This window comes from Talpa europaea (genome assembly GCF_964194135.1).
Source record: "Talpa europaea genome assembly, chromosome: 14".
NCBI lineage: Eukaryota > Metazoa > Chordata > Mammalia > Eulipotyphla > Talpidae > Talpa > Talpa europaea.
This window is the reverse complement of record NC_140082.1, coordinates 89,218,082-89,239,826: the sequence shown is the minus strand read 5'-3', so window position 1 is coordinate 89,239,826 and position 21,745 is coordinate 89,218,082.

Sequence of the window (21,745 nt, the reverse complement as noted above, 5' to 3'; positions counted from 1 at the left end):
AGCTCTTCCTAGTCGATCAGCTCTCTTTTTAATGTGCTGTTTTCTTTTGCTGTGTAAGAACTTTTTAATTTGAGATACCCCCAATTGTACTTTTGCTCTTATTTCCCTTGCTTTAAGTGTCAAGTCTTTATTATTGATGTCATGAAACAGTGTTTTATGGATGCAGGTCTTACTTCTAAGTCCTTGATTACTTGGAATTTATTTTTGTGCATGGAGTTAGAGAATGATGCAGCTTCATTTTTTTCACATGTGACTGTCCAGATTTCCCTACATTATTTGTTACAAAAACTCTCCTTTCTTTTTAGACCTTTCTAATTTTGTCTCCAGTTCATTCTTTCAGGGTACCGGTATGCCTATTTATCGTCAAAATGAAGGAAACGCATTAGCTGAGCACATGAGCAATTTTGTTTTAAAACTAAAGAAAAGTTCCTGGTAAACTGACGTGATGTCTCTTGAGTGTCTATTATGTGATATCTACCTTGATGCTGTAGATACCTGTCAAGTGTTGATAAATCTGATTTGTGAAAGCAGCTCTAAGAAGACAGATAGATGAGAAGAGCAAAAACATCTATAAAACATCATACATGCATTCTTATGGAATGACTTATTAAATAAATGAGTGAATTAATGAATTAATGACCACAAGTTTCAAACAATGTCTCTGCCCAAAAGTCTTAGCAAAAGCAATGAAAAATGAAATGCTATATACAGCGAAGTCAAATACTTTTCTGATTTTTTTCAACTTTCTAATTGATTTCATTTTCTATGGATTATATTTACAAAAACTAAAGTCTTCTGATTATGATGTTCAGGATATAGCTGAAGTACAAACGCTATTGATCCAATTTATTAGACAGTCTTTGTTGAGAACTGGACATACTTCTATTTTGTGTGTTTGAACCAGAAAGTTTATTCACAGATTCTATCTTTAGCATTTTTTACAGAATTTGGCAATTTCAGTATTTATGGATGAAGCAAATATTTAAACTATTTGAAACACATGATTGTACATCTGAAATATTTCCCCAGGGTTATCAGTACAAATGACCACAAACTGGATGGCTTAAAAATAGAAAATTGTAATTCCACAGTCCTGGGGGCTCATGTCTGAAATCAGGATGTCACAGGACTAGGTTCTCACTGTAGCTCTAGGGGACAAGCTGTTCTGAACCTCTGTCTTTGCTTCTGGAGTTGCCAGCAAACCCAGACATTCCTTCACTTGCAAAGGCATCAGCCCTGACTCCACACCCATCACATTTTCCCTGGAGTCTCAATCTCTGTATCTTTCCTTTTCTTACAAAGACTCAGGTCCTATTAAATTAGGGCTCACTCCAGCCAGCTCACTGTACCTCCATTAACTCTCCAAAGGATATTCTCAGGTATGGGGGTTAGGGCTTCAATATAACATTTGGTGTGACTCTGTCAATGCAGAGCACCCTCTGTAGGGGACACATAGCTTAGGGGGCCCAAGGGCTCCGTGGTAACCCTTGAAAACAGTTGTCTAAGAATTGTTTGTGTCTTCATGACCTGCAAGTTTTTGCCTGATGCATCTTTGACCCTGCCCATCCATCTAGAAGCACACTGGTCATGCTCATGTCCTTGCTTCAGATCGTATGATCCAGTTTCATCTCTGGACAGAATGTCAGGCAGGTCTGCTCTGACCGAGCAGAGTAACCGAATGGTAGCGCTCCTCGCTGAATCAGGTGAATTTTACCCTCATCTCTACCCCAAAGTGAGGAATTTGGAGCTAAGCCTCTTTTCCTTCCCATGAACACATCTTACATCATCTGGTTTCTTCATTGGCATAAGAATCCAGAAAAGTCATCAACCTAATCATAGGTAAGTTGGGAATGGCAAGAGAAAATTGGAAATTCAAACTCAGCTCCATAAATCCTCGAGAATGTTTCATTTGATGCTATTTACCTGTTAATTAGGATCAAAGGGAAAAATTCATTTAACAAAGCTCATAAAATCATACTGGCTGAATATTAATGAATTCAGTGATGGGCTTCTGTTTCCAGGCAACCGAATATTCCCCGTGAGTATTAATGTTGGTAGTAAAATCACAGCAGCTCAGGCAGGAGAGCTGGTGGCTCCGTGAATTAAGCCTCTGCATCCCCTTACCAAGTCCCTACTCTTCTTGGGGTGCAGATTGCAACGGCTGCTTCAAAGATGACAACTTTCGTGGTCTCTGCTCACGTCTGTCACCAACGTGAGCCGCACACTTGCATACTCAGAGTTCAACAGGGTCAAGGTAAACATAGATTTTGACACCAGGAAGGATAGTAATCTGGGCGGCCGTGGTGTCCAGGAACAGGAAGCAGAGCGTTTGCAATGTGAGCTTCTTGCTACTGCTGGTAGAGACTGGAGAGGAGAGAGGAGCGAGAGACAGAGGGGGACAAGGAAGGAAGGGAGGGTTGGGGGGAGAGAAAGGAAGGGGGAAGGAAAGAAAAAGAAAGAATTACTGGAGAGCTGAATGCAGAATCATCTCGAGTTCTGACCATCCCTCATGTTTCCTGTTAGCCATGAGTAAAAGGATGAAGCTCTGCTCAGGTGTTCAGTGGAGTCTCTAGTAGAAATAAACCAGCGCGCCGCAAGGATATGTCTAGAATCCCAAGTAAAGCCTGGATAAACCACAGGTCCAGCTTCAGAGAACTCACATCGTAATCTTCTTAGCCTCTTTGTCTAACTCCCTCCACCTCTTCTCAGGCCAGAGCCTGCCCCTCCAGCTGCGCCCCAGGCACAGCCCCTTCCTTGTCCTCATGAAGCCAGAACGGACGAGCCACGGCTGTGGCCTTTCTCACCCAACTGCCCAGAGCAGCCTTCTAGAAGCAGATTCAAGCCCCTTCTGGTGGGCAGAGCAGCCATTCTCGTTGTCTCTGGCCCTTTCTCAGGCCCTGACTGGCCGAGGCCATCCATCTGTTTTAAAAGAAGGGTCTGGTTTACTGTGTGTGCCTGGGACAAGGCTGCCCCAGCTGGGATCTCACAGAGCCGGGAGATTCACTCCTTCACTGGCCCGCAGCACCCAGCCCAGGCTCGGTAGTCCCGGGCTGCATCCTTGGGTCATAAAATCCTCGCATTGGTGAGCCCGTCCCCATGCACAGCGCTCGTCCAGGCCATCCTCACGGCCGTTTATTCCCGCTCTCTAGCTTACACTGCTCCCTGCTCATTAATGACATATTTCATATTTTACAGCCCAGACTGCAAAAAGATATCTATTTCCCTGAATCTAACCTAGTCATGATTTCCCAGAAGGGAGGCTAACCACGGAGAGGGTGCGTGGCTTGGGACACCCGCGGGCATCCAGCAGGCCCGGCCCGGGCAGGCTGTCCCTCCTGCGCCTGAGAACCCAGAAGCCACACTTGGCCTCCCTGGGCTGCTTCTGCTTCACCTTCAAGATACAGATAATCTTATCTACAGGGTTGTTGTGAGAATTAGATTAGATAGTGTATTTTTACAGAACTTGGACTGGGCCTTGCAATTTCACTCACTCAGTGAAGAGGGGCTATTATTGTTATGGTGATGCCCACCCTTGTTATTATTATTATCATTATTATGGAAATATGCAAAGAGCCAACATCCTCAAATTGAGATGGTTACAGCTAGTTCTCAGAAAAAGTATAAAAGAGGTGAAAATTACCTGTGGAAAATTGGCCATTGATGATATGGAGAATGCACGGGATTTGGAGGAAAAACTTCTGAATTTTCATCTGCATCCCTCGAGAGCTGCCGTTTTTCTTAGATCAGTGGCAGCCACGATGACTCACTGCAAATGTCCGAGTCTTACTGCCCACGTGTGTGAGATGGGCTGGAACGGCTGTGCCGTGGACTCCTGAGCCCAGGGTGTGAGGGAGATGTGGGGGTGTGTCCTGTGTGGTGCTGAGCACCGCGAGCAGCATCCCCCTGTCATACCTCCTGGCCCTCCCCAGGTCTCAGGATTGCACGCCACTCTGCCCGCAGAGCACACGGCGGGTGCAAACGCAGATAAAGGGGCTGCACCAGGCTCCTGGGTCCCTGATTCATGATGGATCAAAAGCTTCGCCCAAGCGGACTCTGGGCTTCGGCAGTGACTTACACACGTCGAGGGTGAGGCAGTGGTTGTTGGGTGTTTACGTGCGGGGGATATGCTGGAATTCTTTCAAATGCATGTTCCTGGAACCCCCATTCTAATTCCACAGGTTCCGGGAATCATCATTTTAAACAGACTTTCTAGAGAATTGTGGGAAATTCAGCGTCAGGACTGGAGTAGTGGTTGCGGCAGGAGGGGAGTGCGGAGTGTCAGGAGCTGCTGGCGGGTCAACCTACCGGCTCTGCCTCATCCTCCCGCCTGGCTCTGCACAGAGCCACAAAGCAGGTCATTTTTTAAAAGCTGTGCTACTTTTACTGGGGTTGCATTGCTTTACAACACTGTACATGTTTTAGGGGTACAGGATCACCCCTCTTCAGATGACCTGACGCATGCATGACCTGCCACCGTTGTCTATAGGGTCTCCTTCCACTCTTACTGCCCCCCCTCACAACCTGGTAACCCCCATTCTAGTTAGATTTCCAGGGAGAGGTTTTGTCTGCTCCTTTGCTTTGTATCTTTATATCCTGCCCACAGTGAAACTTGCCCTGTTCCTTCTGACGTCTCACTTAGCATCACCCCCTCCGGTCCCATCCATGTCACCATGACAGGATGCTATCTTGTTTTACAACTGAGTACTCGTCCATGGTGCTAATATCGATGATGTCAGTTTGGGGTGAAGCCCTTCTAAATTAAAATTTGGGTCTGGGTCAATTTCTCTGCTTCAGACACCTGCCTGTCCTCACCGATTCTTTACCTCTTGGGACACAGTCCCACACTTCCTGCTGTTCCTGTCTTTGTTCTTGCTAGCTCATCTCGCTTCTTTTTCCCCTGCCTCATCTCACCAGCTTTTAACATCTGGGACAGGTACATCGCTGCCGGGAAGTAGATCCTGAGACCCTCCAGGGCAAGCCAGGGCTTTTTCCTCTGGTACCTCCCAGTGCTCACAGAAGGGAGTTCACAGAAGGTCATTGCTTGCATATTCTTTTCCTTCCATGAGACAGTGAATTTCTGGAAGGTGTTGACAGTGTTCAGTTCATCTCTGTATCCTGCACCTTGCACCGACATAGAACTGAAGGGCAGATGACCTCTGTTCACCAGCTTATGCCACCTTGCCTTAATAGAACCCCAAAGAAAACTGATCCCCCACCTTTTTCTCCTCTACCTCTCTGTTATTCTTCACCCACCCACCGACTCTCCTTCCCCATCGTGGAGAACATTGTGGCCCTGGAGGTCAAAATCCAGGGATGCTGGGACTGTGGAGTGCTCAGAAGATGTTTTATTACTATTCACTTGGGCTATCGGGAAGTATAAGAAGGCTGAGGTTTTCTTTTTAAAGGATTAACATTTCTGCCAGCACCAAGGAGCTTATAAAAATTAAAACACAAGAGATCACAGATGTCAAATATGGATCGTGTCTGAAGAAGAGGGGAATAAAAGAACTGCATTTCTTCTGGGTGACAATGGCAGCCGCCTTGAGATGAATTAGTGATCAGCTCTGGAGAAAGGCTGTCCCCCAGGTGGGGCTATTAATTCATGTGTTTGTAGGCTAGAGGCCAATACCTTTCCCTGTCCTGTTCGCCTGGGGGAACCCCAAATCTCTGCTTAGCATTCTGTTATGACTACTGACAAAATATTGCAGTTGTCTTCCTGGACATAAGTGGATAATTTCAGGACTTCAGGGAAAGGATTTGTGGCCATGATTTAATGGTGCTAATGAGCCAAGACCCCTCTCTCCTGTAGGTGAGAAGGAAGGTGAAGTGCAAGCACAACCCTGTGCATGCCTTTTCTTGCAAACAGACTGTAAAGGAGAATTACTTTGAAATCTGGCTGTTGCAGCCTCTGTAAGCAAGGATGGGACCTGGTGTACAGTTTTTGGCTCACTTTTTCTTTCCAAAATAGCAAGAGGGAGGATCATTTCAGATGCTTGGCTTGAGCTTGATGGATGGACCAAAGGCAAAGTCCATATGTGCCCACAGGGAGGCGGAAAAAAAAAACACAACTCCCCCACTTGTTTATTAATGAAGGCCGGTAGGTGGCTAGATGCTTTCTTGCAGTGATTGGTGCGGGGCTTTCACCATACTTATTCATAATGTAATGCGCATGGCTGGTGCGCCTCAGGAACTCGGGGAGCCTGCCTTGGGCCTGAACCCAGATGGCCAGATGCTTATCAGAACCTTTTATGATCCATCCAAGCTTTCTGCATGTCAGGAATTGAAGGGAACCACTTTCCCATGAGCATTCAGGCATTTCCAGAAAGAGCCTGACTAATGCAGGAACAGGCTTTTCTCAATTGCGTGGCCCTTTTCCAAAACTTCACAACACCGCCCAGTAAAAACACCTCCCACGAGCTGGCGTAGACTTGCCTTCCTGGGCCTTTTGAAAGGCAAAGTCTAGAGCCCCCATGTTCGTGTAAAGATGGCAACCATGTCATGAAAGACAGGAGCAGTGTCTTCCCAGTGGACAGTGAGTGAGAGGATGTCTCTTTCTGTGTCGCTCTTACTCTGCTCTTCTTAGCAAGCACCGATTCATATGTTAGACTCTGGTTGTGAAAGAAATAGATGTCATTTTTCATCTTTAGCTCCTTTTAAAAATTGGCTGATCAGTTTTCATAATTTTTTTGCTCCTGGTGGCTTGAGTTTGTTTATGTCCAATATTCAGTTAGCTGTGGCTAAGTGAGTATTTGTGCCTCCATGAAATGACACTATTCCTCGGTAGTAGAGAAACCTGGCATGAGTATCACGTTCTAGCCTCACCGATGGAGAATTACTGAGAGTAGACGATGCAGTTCCACGCCACAGCATTAGCCATTGGCTAATAATCAGCCACACGAAATATGCAACTTAGAGCAAAACATTAAGACATGGAAATACCACCGAAAGGTATTTTTTTCATGGTGCAGATTTCACTGTAATTTATCACTGTTTAATCAGATCTTTTGTCAACAGGAATGCATTTCTATTTCCATTTTAAAATCAATTGTCAAACTCCTTCTGTCTTTTGTTTTTAAGTTTACAAGAGGAAGTAGTCACAGGGAATCACCAAAATGAAAGTCAATGGCTAGAAATTTCAGTTCTTTATGAAAGTCACAGTATTGGATCAGGGACTCTAGATCCATACGCCCTCTAACACGCTACACTCCATTTTGCTCAAAATACCTTTTCTTTTCTTTTTAATTTTTTAATGACCTTTATATTTTAGAGCAGTTTTAGGCTTGGATTATTATTTCGAAGTTAATATATGGTTCCCACATACCCACGCCTGGTGTCATTTATCATCATTTATCATTTTTGGTTACAGGATGGATAATGATATCATACCTTATATCAGCCTAATGAACATCTTCCAATATCGTGATTCTTATGTTATAATTAATCAATTGTTAATGATACATCACGATTCACTACAGTCTCATCTTTACTTAGATTTCAGTGCTGTTTACCTAGTGTCTTTTTCTGTTCTGGGGTCCCACTTAGGAGCCCACATTTGCAGTGATGTCTTCTAAGGCTCTTCCTCACTACGATAGCTTAGTCTTTTTTTTTTTTTTTGACTAATATTACCATACTCATGACTGTCTTTGGTTTTATACTGTTAAGAGATGATGATTAGATTTTATTGTTTTTGCCAATTTGGTGTGATGGGAGAGTATCCCTGGGAGCTGTCTGAGAAGACCTCTGAGCGCACATCTGGTTATGTAGGTCGTGCAGCAGAGTCAGACGCAGAACAGAGGAGGGTGACACGTGTCTCTGATGTTGATTTCACTCGAGCTGTTTAAAATAGAAATGCAGTAGACATGATTATTCTTTACATTCATACGTTTATAATGCATCTATGAGGTTAAAATCAGGCATGCCTAAAACTTTAGCAATAATCTATGCCTCTCTCATTTATTGGAAATTCATTGAGTAAATATTGTGTGCTGGGTTCTATGCTTGATGATGGAGAAGGGAATGAACAGGACATGGACCCTGTACCTGTCACCTGGTATCGACATGTGACCCTGGACAGTTCTATTTATAGAAATTGACCTCCTATAGAAGAAGTGATTGTTGTGGAATTGATTAAAGAAAAGGTGTTTGTGGTGTGTTTATCTATTTTTTATTTTTTAAAAAGATTTATTTATTTATTTATTTATTTATTTATTTAGACAAGCACTGGGTACAGTCAGAAGCACAGGTGGGTGAGAGAATTCACCAGAGCCAGAGCGGGGAACAGAACAGGCAGACAGACAGAGGACACTGCTGAGGGGAGTAGTGGGTGCGGCAGGAGAGGTCTGCGAGCGAGTGGGTCCCTCGCAGGTGGCCAGGGATTGAACAGGTGCTGCAGAGGCTGCGGGGCAGTTTTGCAGCCCAGCAGTCAACCGCTGCGCCACTGGGGATGCCCGTGTTTGTCTATTTTTTTAAAAGTAGGAGTAAAGCTAATAGTTTATACAGACAAAAAGAAGACAGAGAAGAGAAAAGCAAAGCAGAGAAGCGACTCTTCCCAGCTGGCAGGGGTGCATTAGAGTCTTCCCTCTCCACCAGCGAATCTAGGAGCTATATGACCAGGTGACATTATTTGCCAAGAAGTCACGGAACTGCCTTGTCAGGCTTTTAAGTCACTACATACTTCCCATTCTTCTATAGGGGGCCAGTAGATAAGTTTTCAGAACTTGCCAAAAACAAAAAATTATCCTGAGCCTAACAAAGAATAGGAATGTAGACTTTTGATGTTCTACTTACATTTGCTAGAGACTTCCGTCTACTCCAAACTGTACTAACCCTGAGACTAATCTGTGAGTACAGCTTGTACCCTTGGTTTAATAACTTCAAAGTCACACCCTGGAACTCTCTTTGGGAATGTCAAATGCAAGCATTGCGGAAAGGAAATGAATGTATTCTGAGGACTGACCTCGTGCCAAAGCTTCGGGCTAGCTGTTTTTCAAATATGTCTCTTATCTTCATAATGATTTGGAAAAGCCTGTTGCAAGCTTGAAGTATTACTAGAGAAAAAGTCAGACACATTTTGGACCTCCCTTTTAGAAATCCACCAGGACATAGGGCAGGCCAGGAGATCAGAGAGATTTGAGGCAGAAGGATTTGATTGGCCTTTGCTGCCTTGGGAGATAAGGGGACTATAAACCCAGGAATTGAGTGTTTCTAGAAGAACGACTCCTAGCTAATAGCCAGCGGTGAAATGTATCTCTTGGCCTACAAGCTCATGCAGCTCATGTGGCCAACAACCGGAGTGAGTTAGCAAGTGGATTCGCTCCCGAATCCTCCAGCAAGAGGCACAGCCTTGTTGAAGCCCTGATTTTCATTTCAGCCGATGAGACACATTTTGCCTTCTAACATATATACCTAAGAGATAATAAATGAATGTTGCTTTAAGCCAATATGTTTCTGTCATTTCTTGGGGCCACCATGGAAAAATAATACAGGGACCGTGTCACGGATCCAGGTTGGAGCTGCAATATGGGCTGGGCGGGAGTGGGAGGGCCGCAGTCTGCCTGTATCTCTGGGCCATGAGATAAGACATCGGCTGAGGGTAAATCAGGGCCAGTCACAGAGTCCAGACGAAGTTCAGACCCAGCGCAGACTGGCTGACATGTGAGAACAGGGTCTGAAGAAGGGACTGGAGCTGAAGCAGAGCCACAGGGAGCCCCGGGAATTCAGGAAAAACCTGATACAGGATTTTGAGTTTTGTCCAAGAAGAGGAAACAATTCAAATGCAGGGCTGGTTCCCTGTGAGGGTGACCATCCTCTCCCCATCGCTGCCTGCCCAGGCGTCAAGACAGACCCACCAAGGAAGCGTTAGCTGGTGTACCCCTGCTGTAGCTGGCTCCCTGCTGCTATCACTGCATCCCATGAAAAGTACAGCTGAGCATTTTGCCCAAACAAACCCAAATCCCCACTGCCTTTCCCCAGGTGTCAGGCCAGCCTGGAGACGCGCACTCGGCTGCAGAAGAGCATAGCCAGGCTGTGCCTGCGCTGGGTTACCTGTCGTGTGGAGGGTGAGGTGTGCCCATCGCTGGATGATCTGGGGCAAGAAAAGAAATAGGACTTAAAAGGAGCATCCCCTCCCCACTATTGGCCACTATGCTCATTTTCAGGGCTCCCTTCTGTCTAACCTCCACCGTAAGCCTAGCTCCCTTCCCTCCCCTGAGACTGGATTACCCCCTGCTCCCTAGACCGGACGCCTCCGCACAGGGCAGACTCCCTACAGGCTCCGCACTTGGCTTGCTGAGCTCGGCCTGGCCAAGGGCAGCGCTGACCGCTGATGGAGCACCATCCCCCTCGGCACTGCCCAGAGCAGAGCAAGAAGCTCCTACCTTTGTTGCTTGGTACAGATCACAGTAGTATTTTGAATCTTCTTCCTGGAGGTTGGGAACTGGCTGTGAAATTGCCCAGTGCCCTGTGGGAGTAGGTGGGAGAGGGAGGCCCCACTCCAGCTCTCCAGACCATCTGAGATCAGGCTAAATTTTCAGGGCAATCTTGGCTTCCAATGGCTGTTGGTCCTTCCACTTTTTTGTGCTGACACACAAGTGAGGGAGCTTAGAAGCAGGGCAGATGTCATTACTGTTCGATGAAATAAAAAAATCTAACATGTGGCATTGATAACTATGCAAAGAAAGAAGTCAAAACTCATGATTGTGATGAAGAGCCATGGATGTGGAGGTGAATGCAAAATTCACATGCCACCTGCTTCTCCCGGTGGTCCCTGAGGATTTCCACCTGCCGTGGAGTCAGGAACACCGAAGCGCCTTCCTCTCTTAGCTGCTGTCCAGCGGCAATGCCCTTGAACCCTTCAATGTCAAATCCACCATCAGAGCCCATTAGTGTTCCAGAAGCTGCACCTCACATGCCCCCTCCCTTGTTGTGTTCTCGATGGCTCTGCGTTTTAATTGTTCACTCTCAGTAGAAGTCATATGGACTGAAAATGCTAAGGTTTGAAATATTTTTTCCTTTCCTTTTGAAAGGCTTTCACTTGACACGTGAAAGTTCCTAGATATTGCCTCATTTCTCAGGGAAAAGAAAAACGGAAGGAAAAACTCTTTTGCAAAATGCGAGAATGAAAACAAAAACAAATCTAACTTTCCCACCGGAATGCTTAAAATCTACTCATTCGTAGGTGTAATTAGCACAGAGCTGGTGCTCACGGACACCAAGAAAAATAGATTTCAGTTTATTCTACAAACTGAGGGGGAAATCCATCTTTTTAGTGATGGTAGCAGAGAAATGGAGCAATTAGTTGAGGCAACAAGAGGAGAGGGGCAAAGAAACATTCATTGTTTCTCTTTCAAAGCCTCAGCTTGACAATGTTTGTTTTTCTTAAGAGGCTCTGGGATGGCAATTAGCATAACTCCGGGGCTGAGCTTGGCATTGAGATATTCGACTTGTCTCTAATTTTCCAGGACTCACATAGCAGCAGAGGGAAGCAGGGAGGCAGGGCACCTGGGTCTCCTTCAGGTTAAAGCCCTAATGGATACAAATGAGGCCTGGGCTCACTTACCCCAGGACAGGCTGCAGCGAACCCCTGGCATCACATGTCGGGTGGTGACCCATCGGCAGGGGGACATTTTCTGAACAAATAGCTTACAACTACCACCCCGATTTTGGTACCTAATAGAGCATAAAACTTAAAGATGGGAAAGGAAATCGATAAGGAACATCTTTCTGTGGCTGTAGAACTCCAGAGCAGCCTCTGGGCCAGGTCCCGGCCAGTGGACCCTCTGGACAAAAACGCTGACTTTGTGTCGAAATCCCGACAAATTCCCGAAGCCCCCGCTGCAGGCTGGAGTTTATGAAAATTTCATCCTGAATTGCATTCTTATGACATTCTTGTCCCTTGAAAATAACACAATGAAACCAGGAGAATCAACAGCTCGTATAAGTTTTCCTCTAATCGGATCGGACCCTCAGCTACACATCTATCTTCTGATGCTTTGTGGTCAGAAATTCCTTCCTGACAATGTCTCCGACCACATCACCACGGAGCCACTAAACCGGACTCCGAACTGGCTGAGCCATTCACTACAGCTGTCTTTGGGGCAGAGTGGATTGGGGGGCAACAGGAGCAGGGGGGTAGAAATCATTCCTTTTCCTAAACACAGCTGGAAGCAGCGCACAGCCCGAGAATCGCTCCAATTAACTTGTGACAATGCATGAGCTGCCCACCCCACTGGCTGCGTTTTCATACATTCATGCAGTCATCCATACATTTAATATCTGTGTGTATGTTACATTAATAATGTATTGAATCTGTGTTTAATGTGTAAATATATTACATAGGCACTGGGTTGCTATCGCAGTCCAGGGCTTACAAACCAGCAGGGAGGTGACAATTAGTCAAGGACGGTGATCAAGCATGTGCGTTCGTTCCAGAGGACTCTATTCTGGCCCAGTTATCAGGGAAGTTCCCTAAGAAGAAAGGAAATTTAGACAGTGGATAGCTTGGACTTGGCCTGCAGAAAGGGGGTCAAACAAAGGAAGAAAATATTTCCAGAATGAAAAAGGGCTGGGAACATGGGGAGGCTGAAAACTAGAAAAAGTGCTTGGTTAAAAAATAAAGTCTAAGGTGTTCCCCCTTGCAGGAAACCTTGAGTCGTAGTGACACTCCACAGAGTGCACACTTCTGGAGAGCGGCGGACTCCGAATCAATAGATACTTGTGGGGTGAGGAGCACATGGTAATTGTTGGCTGTGTCACAAATCACCCCAACATGTCGTGGCTTTAAATCATGATGACTTATTATAGGGGGCAGCTGAGGCTCAAGGCCTCGTGGGAAGTCGAGGATGAGAAGCTGGCTGGCTGCGGGGGGGGCGGGGGGGGAGGCTTCTCCTAAGCTCACTCATGTTGCTGGCGGTCAGAAGCCTGAGCTTCCCACTGGGTGTTGACAGATGCCCTTGGTTCCTCATGGCCTGTGCAGAGAGGCTCATGACCTGAGAGCTGAACTGAATATGAGCGAGCAAGAGCGACCCTCCAGGTCATCCACAGCCTAGAACTGCTATGCTGTCATTCCCGCCATGGTCTGGTCGTCAAAGAGATCAAACCTGGGTCTTGGGAGAATTCGTACTAGTCGTGAATACCAGGAGTCAGGGGACACAGGAGGCTGGCTTTTATAAGGAGCAATGAATGCAAATGATTAGAATAATTGCAGTGGAACAGGATCACCTGGTGGGTGCACCTGCAGGCCCCGTCTCACATGCCAGGCACACGAGAAGCCCAGCGTCCTGACATGGGCATAGGACAGGAGGGTAAGGCTGATCCTGGAGCCGGAGCTCATCGCTGGGCAGCTCGGCCTGCAGCGACATCAGGAACTCGGGTAAATGCCAAAGTAGGTGCTTCTGCATCCTGTCGCCTAAAAGCCAAGTGACCTTGACAATATTTTCCTCAAGGACTTAGGTTTTCTGCTCAGTCTGGTCACTAAAACATGCCCTGCTTTGTCTGGCCGGCTGCATAGGATAAACGTGCTTTGCCTGCCAGCAACTAGGCTGGGATGTGGCACCAGGAAGGCCCATGGCTGGCATTCGTCTCTGCGTCTCCTCTTCCCTTTCCTTTGTCAGGATGTCGAGCATGTCGTGATGCTACTCCCAGCAGGAGTAACATCAGAAAGGGCCTGGTGGAGGGTCTGGAGCCTCCTAACCAGGAGGCCTCTGTACTCTTCAGGAATTAGAGCTTTGCCTTCCTCAGGAACCAGAAAGTCATAATGTGGAACCAAACATCTGGCCAGTGGCCCTGGTAGGGCTGGGGCCGAGCCAATCCCCTTGGTCCAGCCACGTCCCCTTGTCTTCGCTCTGTCTGTAGAAGCAGAAGGAGAAAGGAGCAGGTGTTGTGGCCAGCCTTGGCCCTAGGAGCTTGCCCCTGGATTTTGCATGGCCTTCGTCCTTTGGGGCTGCGTGGCCACAGGCTGGGAGAAAAAGCGGTTTTCCTGCCCCCCGCGCAGAGGGTGTGGGCACAGACCTTCCTGGCCCCTTCCCCATGGTCTAGGCAGCACAGGCCCTGGAGGGAGCTTCTCTCATTAGTTACTCCCCGACAACTGCCATTTAGTACAAATGCGAAGCACGGACTCTCCCAGCGGACGGATCCTGAGACGCGAGTTAACAATGTGGAAATAAGCGCAGTAGAGAAGAGGCAGCAGAAAACCAGCTATGCTCGCTCCATGGTTTTTTTGAAAACTGTGTAATTTTCATACCGAGGCCTGAGTAGAGATAAGCCGTGGCGTGAAGGGTGGTCCCGAAGAGAGGACTCCCCTGGCGAGGCGGGGTCCAGACCACCCCCTCTACCTGGCAGAGTCCAGACAGGACAGAATCCAGGTAAGGGGGGTGGTGGAAAGAATTCTGAAGTGGAAATCCTTTGAATACGTTTTGTTGTTGTTCTTACACACCCTCGTATCACCAGAGCTTCTCCCAGGACTTCACCCCCCGATCGGTAACTACCCGCTGAGACATGAATACATGAAAATGAGCGTCCAGTCCTCTCACACGGTCAAGGATGAAGCAAAGCTCAATGAGGGCAGACACCACCTGGGGCATTTACCTAGTTTTGTCCTTCTCAGAGCTGTGCATCAAAAATGGATCTAATATAAAACCGTGCATTTGAAAGTGCTGACATCTTGCCTCTTGTGATCATCATTCATTTTATTAAACGAAAATGTCCAGCTCTCCGCCTGCGAGACAGATGGAGCTCCGGGGCCGTGAGCTGCTGTCAGAGGGAATGCGTGAGTGGCGCTGGGCCCCTGAGGCCCAGATCATCCCTCTCCCTCTGCCACAGCTGCCCAGAGAGTGCCTGAGGGCACCCACCTTGACACAGCCATTCTCCACTCCCCTTAGGAGGATGCAGAGCAGAGCCCCGGCCAACAAGTGGTAGCCTGGCAGGAACTAGGCGTTGTTTTAAGCTGTCATGTTTCGGAGTTATTTGTTACCACAGCATAATCGAACCCATCCTGACTGATTCCACTCTGGGGCTAGTTTCTCACTTTCAACACACACTCTTGGTGTTACCCTGCAAGAGCTATTCATCTCTCCCACAGATTGTCCTTCATTCCCTTATCTTTGAGGGGAGAACCCGTTTATTTCCCTCAGGAACTCTTTATTGGATATGAATTTTGTTTTTATTTCCTGGCAATGTTATAGGAAGGAAATCTTCTCCAGAGAACAAGTCCTTTTCCTTTACAGATTCCTGGGTTCAGAGCTCGGGACTCATGAGTCAGGGAGAGCTGGAAGCAGCAGGCAGGCCCCCTGCACCCCTTCCCCACCACCAGTGAGGGGCTTGCTCCCTTATAGCAGAGACTATTTTTTTGAAGATTTATTGATGCATACAAGATCTGGGGTACAGGCCAGAGGTGGGGGGGTAAGAGGATTTACCAGAGACAGAGTGGGGAGCAGAACAGGCAGACTGACTGAGATACACTGCCGAGGGGAGCAGTGGGGAGACAGGAAAGGTCTGCTGTGCCATGTGGGTCACCTCTCTGGCTGGGGATTGAACTCCTGCTGCAGCAGTTGCAGAGAGCTTCGTAGTGCTGATGCTTAATCCCTTGCGCCATCAGGGAGACCCCACGGCAGGAACTTACCTGCACGTTCAACCCCATACTGCTGGTGTGCACAGACCACATGCCCCAGTCTTTAGGAATCCACACAATTATCTGTTACACCATCTGCTATAAGGAACACAGGGACTCCCTTGCTGTCCCCTAAGAATTCATGGTAGGCCAGGATCGACAGTCACAAACACAACAAAGCTGAAACATCCCCCGGCAAGTGGTGTAGTCCTGACTACAGTGGAATCAGAATTCATGAAATGAGGATGGATCTTCTCTTAGGCACTGCTCTAGAAGAAATGGCATTTATAACAATTAGAGCTGGCTAAAGTGAGCCGGTAATGGAAATACAACTGTGGAGAACGACAGATGGATGCCACCCAAGCCTCTTCAAGTTCTGACTTGCGCCACAAGATCCGGACACCCCGACATGCCAGTCGTTGTAACAGGCTATGAGTGATGGCGGGACACGCATCCCTGCCTCTCCCGCAGACCCTGCCCCAGTTGCTTCCCTGCTCCAGACTCCACTTGGCACGACTCCAGACTCCACTCCGAACCCTGCAAGAGACAGCTTCTGCTGGTGGAAACCTCATTTGCAGGTTGAATTTAATTCTATTTCAACGCCAGAGACCGTTCGCTTATCAGAGAAGAAAAGGGAAGCGAGGAGAGGCTGGCTGCCCACGCCTCTGAGCCAGCCCTTGCCTCTTGCCGCTGCTCGTCCTGCTGCCGCCTCTGTCCTCGTGTAGCAAATTCTTCCCTGTGTTAAATCTTCATTAACACCCTGAACCCGATTTGACCCAGGGATGTTTTCTTCTCTCAATCTTACGATGCTCAGGGTATTCTTGGGATTACATTTATTTTATTTTTGCCTGTTGATATTTTCCTAGTTTCATTTTAGGGAGTTGTATTTTTTTTTTAAAAAAACTCTAATGTGGTCCCTGGGATAGAATGAAAAGGTGTTGCCAGGAAAATTGATGGGTTGGAGGAAGAGGTTGCCATGGCAACTACTTGGGTCTGATGCTGGAAGATGATGGCACACCTTCTGCAAAGAACTTGCAAGTGTAAGGAGACTTGTTCCTGTTTATGGTAGACATAGGAAAATCTCTAAAACTTAGTTTGCAAACTGTACTGGGAGTTGGAGGCGGGGACAACACACACACACACACACACACACTCTCTCACACACACCTTTCTAAAATAAATAATTCCTCTGTGATCTTTAGGACATAGGAGTCCCTTAGTGGTTGAAGGAAGTGCTGTGTTTCAGAATGTGTTTCCTTGAGGGAAAGACTGCATCCAGGTTAGGATGTCAAGAATAAGCTGGTTAAAGGGGTAAATTTGCAGGATAAGTTTTTTTTTTTTTTTTAAAGATTTATTTATTTATTTATTTATACAAGCACTGGGTACAGTCAGAAGCGCGGGAGGGTGAGAGAATTCACCAGAGCGGGGAGCAGAGCAGGCAGAAGGACAGAAGCACACTGCTGAGGGGAGCAGCGGGCGGCAGGAGAGGTCTGCGCGCCATGTGGGACCCTCCTCCGGTGGCCAGGGACCATCCGGGGAACGAACCGGTGCTGCAGAGGCCGCGGGCAGCTTCAAAACCCAGCACTCAACCGCTGTGCCACCGGGGAGGCCCCAGGATAAGTTTCTGGGTGTCTTCCTCCTCATTCTCTCTGCCTCTGTTCTCTCTGTCATTGTTAGAATCAGCGACCTTTCATTTCAGGTAGAAATAGGGGAGGAAATAATAAGTGGTTGAAGAAATGATGGAATTAATCTTAAAACATCCTCATCAAAGTGATTTGGGGCGCCAAACTTTCATTTCACTCTGTGGAGGAGAACTGGGGAAAAATCGGGCTATTCTTGTGCCAAGGTCTTGAGGGTTCATCAGATTCTCAGATTGCATATGGCGGCCATACCCAGAAAGACACTACAGAGACTGAGTTATTTTCCTCATTCTGACACTAAATTGCTATCGGGTCTTGGACAAAGCACTGTCTGTTGGGCTCCAGTGACTGAGTGAAGGGGTTAGACTGAAGTCAGAGGCTTTTTCCAATTGATAGAAGTTATACAATGAATTTCAATTTGCAATTTCTGCTGAAAACTAGTATGTATCATTCTCATAAAACTAAATTCTAGGGTTACTTTATCCCCTTCCACAGTTGCTCTCAAGCAGGGTCGGAGTAGTATCTGGTGCTTTTACCCAAAGGATAACTTCCTTTCTGACTCTGCAAAGGCAATCTGGTAGAAAAACAATCAATGAGACACACTAATTGTTAGGTTGAGACTCTGTTGAAAAACTTACAAAGAGATTTATACCATCCTGGCCATGGCAAGATGAGAAACTTACTCCCAGGACTGAAGAACAGATCTCAGCGAAGGTTTGGTTTCCACTGCCTGCCTTTTGAGAGAGTGAGGCATGATGATGAAGAGTCATGTTGCTGACTTGAAGGAAGCCTGTTACTGCCATTGACCTGCTGAATTTCCTGCAGCCACAGAGGTCCATGCTTAGACTGGCATCTGCTTCCATTCAGTAGGACAGTCCAGCTAGTCTAGTTGTCAAGGAGATTGACACATGTTTTACACAGGCAGCCACTAACCCATGTCTGTGCAGTTTTCCATTGCCATGTTGCTATATAGAGTCTGTTCTGTTCTAATGCCCATTTTGAAAATGAAAATTTGTTCTGGCACATAGAATAGATTAATGAACAGTTTATCACAGACAACGTTTGTACTTATTTATACGTGAATTTGTTCACATCCATGGAAACACTGGGTGAACACAGAAAATAACACTAAGAATAGACAAAATGCACACACAAGGCACTTCAACATCTACCAGCAAGCCCAGCTCACCTACCATGAGCCACACCCACGCACATTTGGTGTGAGACCCACCAATTTCACAGCTCCTTCCTACCCCCATCACGAGAAGGCACAGGCTACCATCCTTCTGCTCTATTTGTTGTAGTATTTAGGTATGTGTTCACTGTTTCACAGGTTTAAAATTACTCCACCATTTTTAGACTTCTTTTTGAGTGTCTTTTTGTTTTGTTTTGTTTTTGGGTAAGTCTCTCTCTAGTTTTCCTGTGGTTTTCATTGTATTTTTCAGAGCATTGTGCACTAATTTTCTGTTGTAATAAATAACCTCAAACATGGCTGCTTACAATAGTACACATTTATGATGTGACAGTTTCTGTGAGTCGAATGGCCATGCACCCCATGGGGCAACCAGGTTCTCTGCTCAGAGACTCATGAAGCCAAAATCAAGGAGTTAAGCTCATAGCAGGAGGCTCCTGTTCATGGATGAGCTTATTAGCTAATCCAAACCAAAAAGATTCAAAGGGATTGTCGGAAGTGTGGAGGTCATTGTGAGGATGAGGCGGGCATCTGGCACAGTCAGCGGCCATCTTGATGCTACGAGGTTAGAATGAGAACTGGTCCAGCACAAAGGCGGTAGGAAACAAGAACAAAGGGATAATGTGGCATAATGAGACCCTGGGTCAGTCATACTTAATGTTTCATGCTTTAATCTTTTTATCTGAGCTAATTATAATAAAGACAAAATCAAAATCAACAAGCAACTATAAACCAGTTTCTGTCACTTTCAAGGAAAGGATATTGCTGGACACACAGGTTAGATTTGTGTTTCATTTGGCCTGCAGTTTATATATTTCGGGTGTCCTTTTTGAGGAAGGAGAACAATGATGTTAATAGAAAGAGATGGAAAGTAATTATTTATTGAAACCTTGAAAAAATAATGATAAATGCAAATTTTAAAGGGCTATCATAAACTTTACAAGATTAAAAAGTAAATAATATTTTTCTGGCTGTATACTCTATTTGCCTTGTCACCATTTTTCTAAGGAGAGAATATGATTCACATTTTCTCCAGTGGTTGAGCAAAACTTGTTTAAATTTTTTTTGATTTATTTTATTTATTTTTACATAGAAGAACTGGGGTGCAGGCCAAAGGGGCAGGGGTAAGAGTATTCACCAAAGACAGAGTGGGGAGTAGAATAGCCAGATCTACTGAAATACACTGCTAAGGAGAGCAGTGGGGAGACAGGAGAGGTCTGCTGCGCCATGTGGGTCAGCTCCCTGGCTGGGGATCGAACTCATGCTGCCATGGCTGGCAATAGCTTGATAGCACTGAGACTTTAACCCCTGTGCCACCAGGGAGGCCATGTTTTAAATTTGTAATAGCTCGGAATTTTTTCAGCTTTACCAACTATTATTGGTAAGAATGTTATTGTCACAATGTTGATTAAAGTCCAGGATTCTTTCACATATGATCTTGTAGGAGTGCAGAGAATTCCAAGTTTTCTTGTCTAGTGACTCCTCTTATATAGTTTTTGAATTGCTGCCACTTATTAGCTACTATGTCCTAATTATTGTCAATGTTCTAGTTATAATGGGATGATATGAGTTTTATGTTATCTTGGTCCATGTCAGTATTTCATGTGATATTAACAAGAAATTTATGTTTAATTTGTTTCTGAGGCATTCAAATAATTCACTGTTCTTGGTTAATTGGACTATCAAACAATCCCAGAACCTACTTTTCATGAGTTTATAAATGCATGTGCAATGTGGTTGGGCATATCAAGAGAACTTTTGTTTTATTTTCATATGGAAAGAAACTCATTCTCCACTTGCAGTGTTATCTATCTGATAGTAGAAAGAATTTTCCACAGACTGGCTTCTGGTTCCACTTCTAGCAGACTTTGTTTCTCCTGTTCTACCACCCATTTTTGGTGTTGAGCACCTTCAGTCATATTACAGTATGATCCTGAACCCCAACTTTGTGTACAGTCCAAGGTGAACATGAGGAGGATTCCTAGCAGCCGTGCCTCAGCTGAGCTGGGCTGATAATCAGCTAGCTATAGACATGAGCATAAATCATTTAAAAATAATCCATTAGACCCAACCTCACCTTAGCTGAATCCCAACAATGCCTGCAGCCCCTCCAGTGATATCCCACAAGAGGAGGGGGGGTGGGGCATTCCAGTGGAATGAGATGATGGTCTTAATGGCTTGTGGTTAGAATGTCTTGCTTTTGCAAAGTTTGCAAAAACATATAACCAAGTTAAAATATTGCATGAGCTCATGTAGCTCATGTAAGTGAGGGACCTTGGAGGTTTCATGTCCTTAAAAATGTACCTCTGCTACACAGTGTGAGATTGAAGGTTCCGGGAAGCCATGGCGCCACTCATTGCTGTTCTTGGACTACTTTAACATGTCAAAAATCAGAAACACCATTTGCACTCTAACTACTATAAGAACTCAAGAGAAACCTTTAGCAGTGACTCTGTGAATGTCAACATTGTGGTATCCTGATGGCCTCCACTGGGTGGCCAGTATGATTGCTTAAACATTTATGCAATATCTTTGACTTTTGCGTGATCATAATGGAAGACATGGCATTCCAGGTCAAATCAAAGAGTACATCACGCTTTGGCTTTGGCAGCAACCCTAGAGTCCTTTTTGGGAAAGTAAGAGAATTTTCTTCTTTTTTTTCAATCTCAGAAGATTAAGTTTCCTTGTCTAAATGTCCCTGATATCCTTTTATTTTCTTTCAAGACCCTGAATTGTGTTCTCAGGGACTGAGTGACATACATCTGAGACCCTGAAAATTAATGAAAGACCTTGGATCGCACAAGATCGATGCTAATAATAGGGGATTTGAGGAAGCTTTTTCCTAGGTCAAAGTAGGTCGCATGCCAAGAAAGATTTATGCTGATTTAGCCAGTGAGGGGAAATTGAGGATTAGATTTTCAATTTGAGAAGTAAAATGGAGCCCAGGGAATTTAATTGAGCACTCTACATGTGCTTCACTGGTTACCAGCAATAGCTAGATCTGTCTGTTATGTGGAAATATGTAGAGTGAGTGAATCTTGATAATTCCCAATTCAACTAATCAGATTATCTCCTTGTCTGAATGCAAACTGACAGGTGGAAGACAGACCTGTAACTGGAGTGCATTCAGTCGGGGCTCCGTGTCCTCCCACTGGCTTGTCCTCCAAATGGCTCTTTGGAGAAGCTAATGAGCACAGAGCTGAAGGGCTGGAGGTCTACATATGGCAGGGCCTGGCATCCAGCTTGGCAAGGCAGACCTCCAAGGGCTGGAGGTACCTTGTCAGTGCAATCACCTGTAGCAGAGGCATA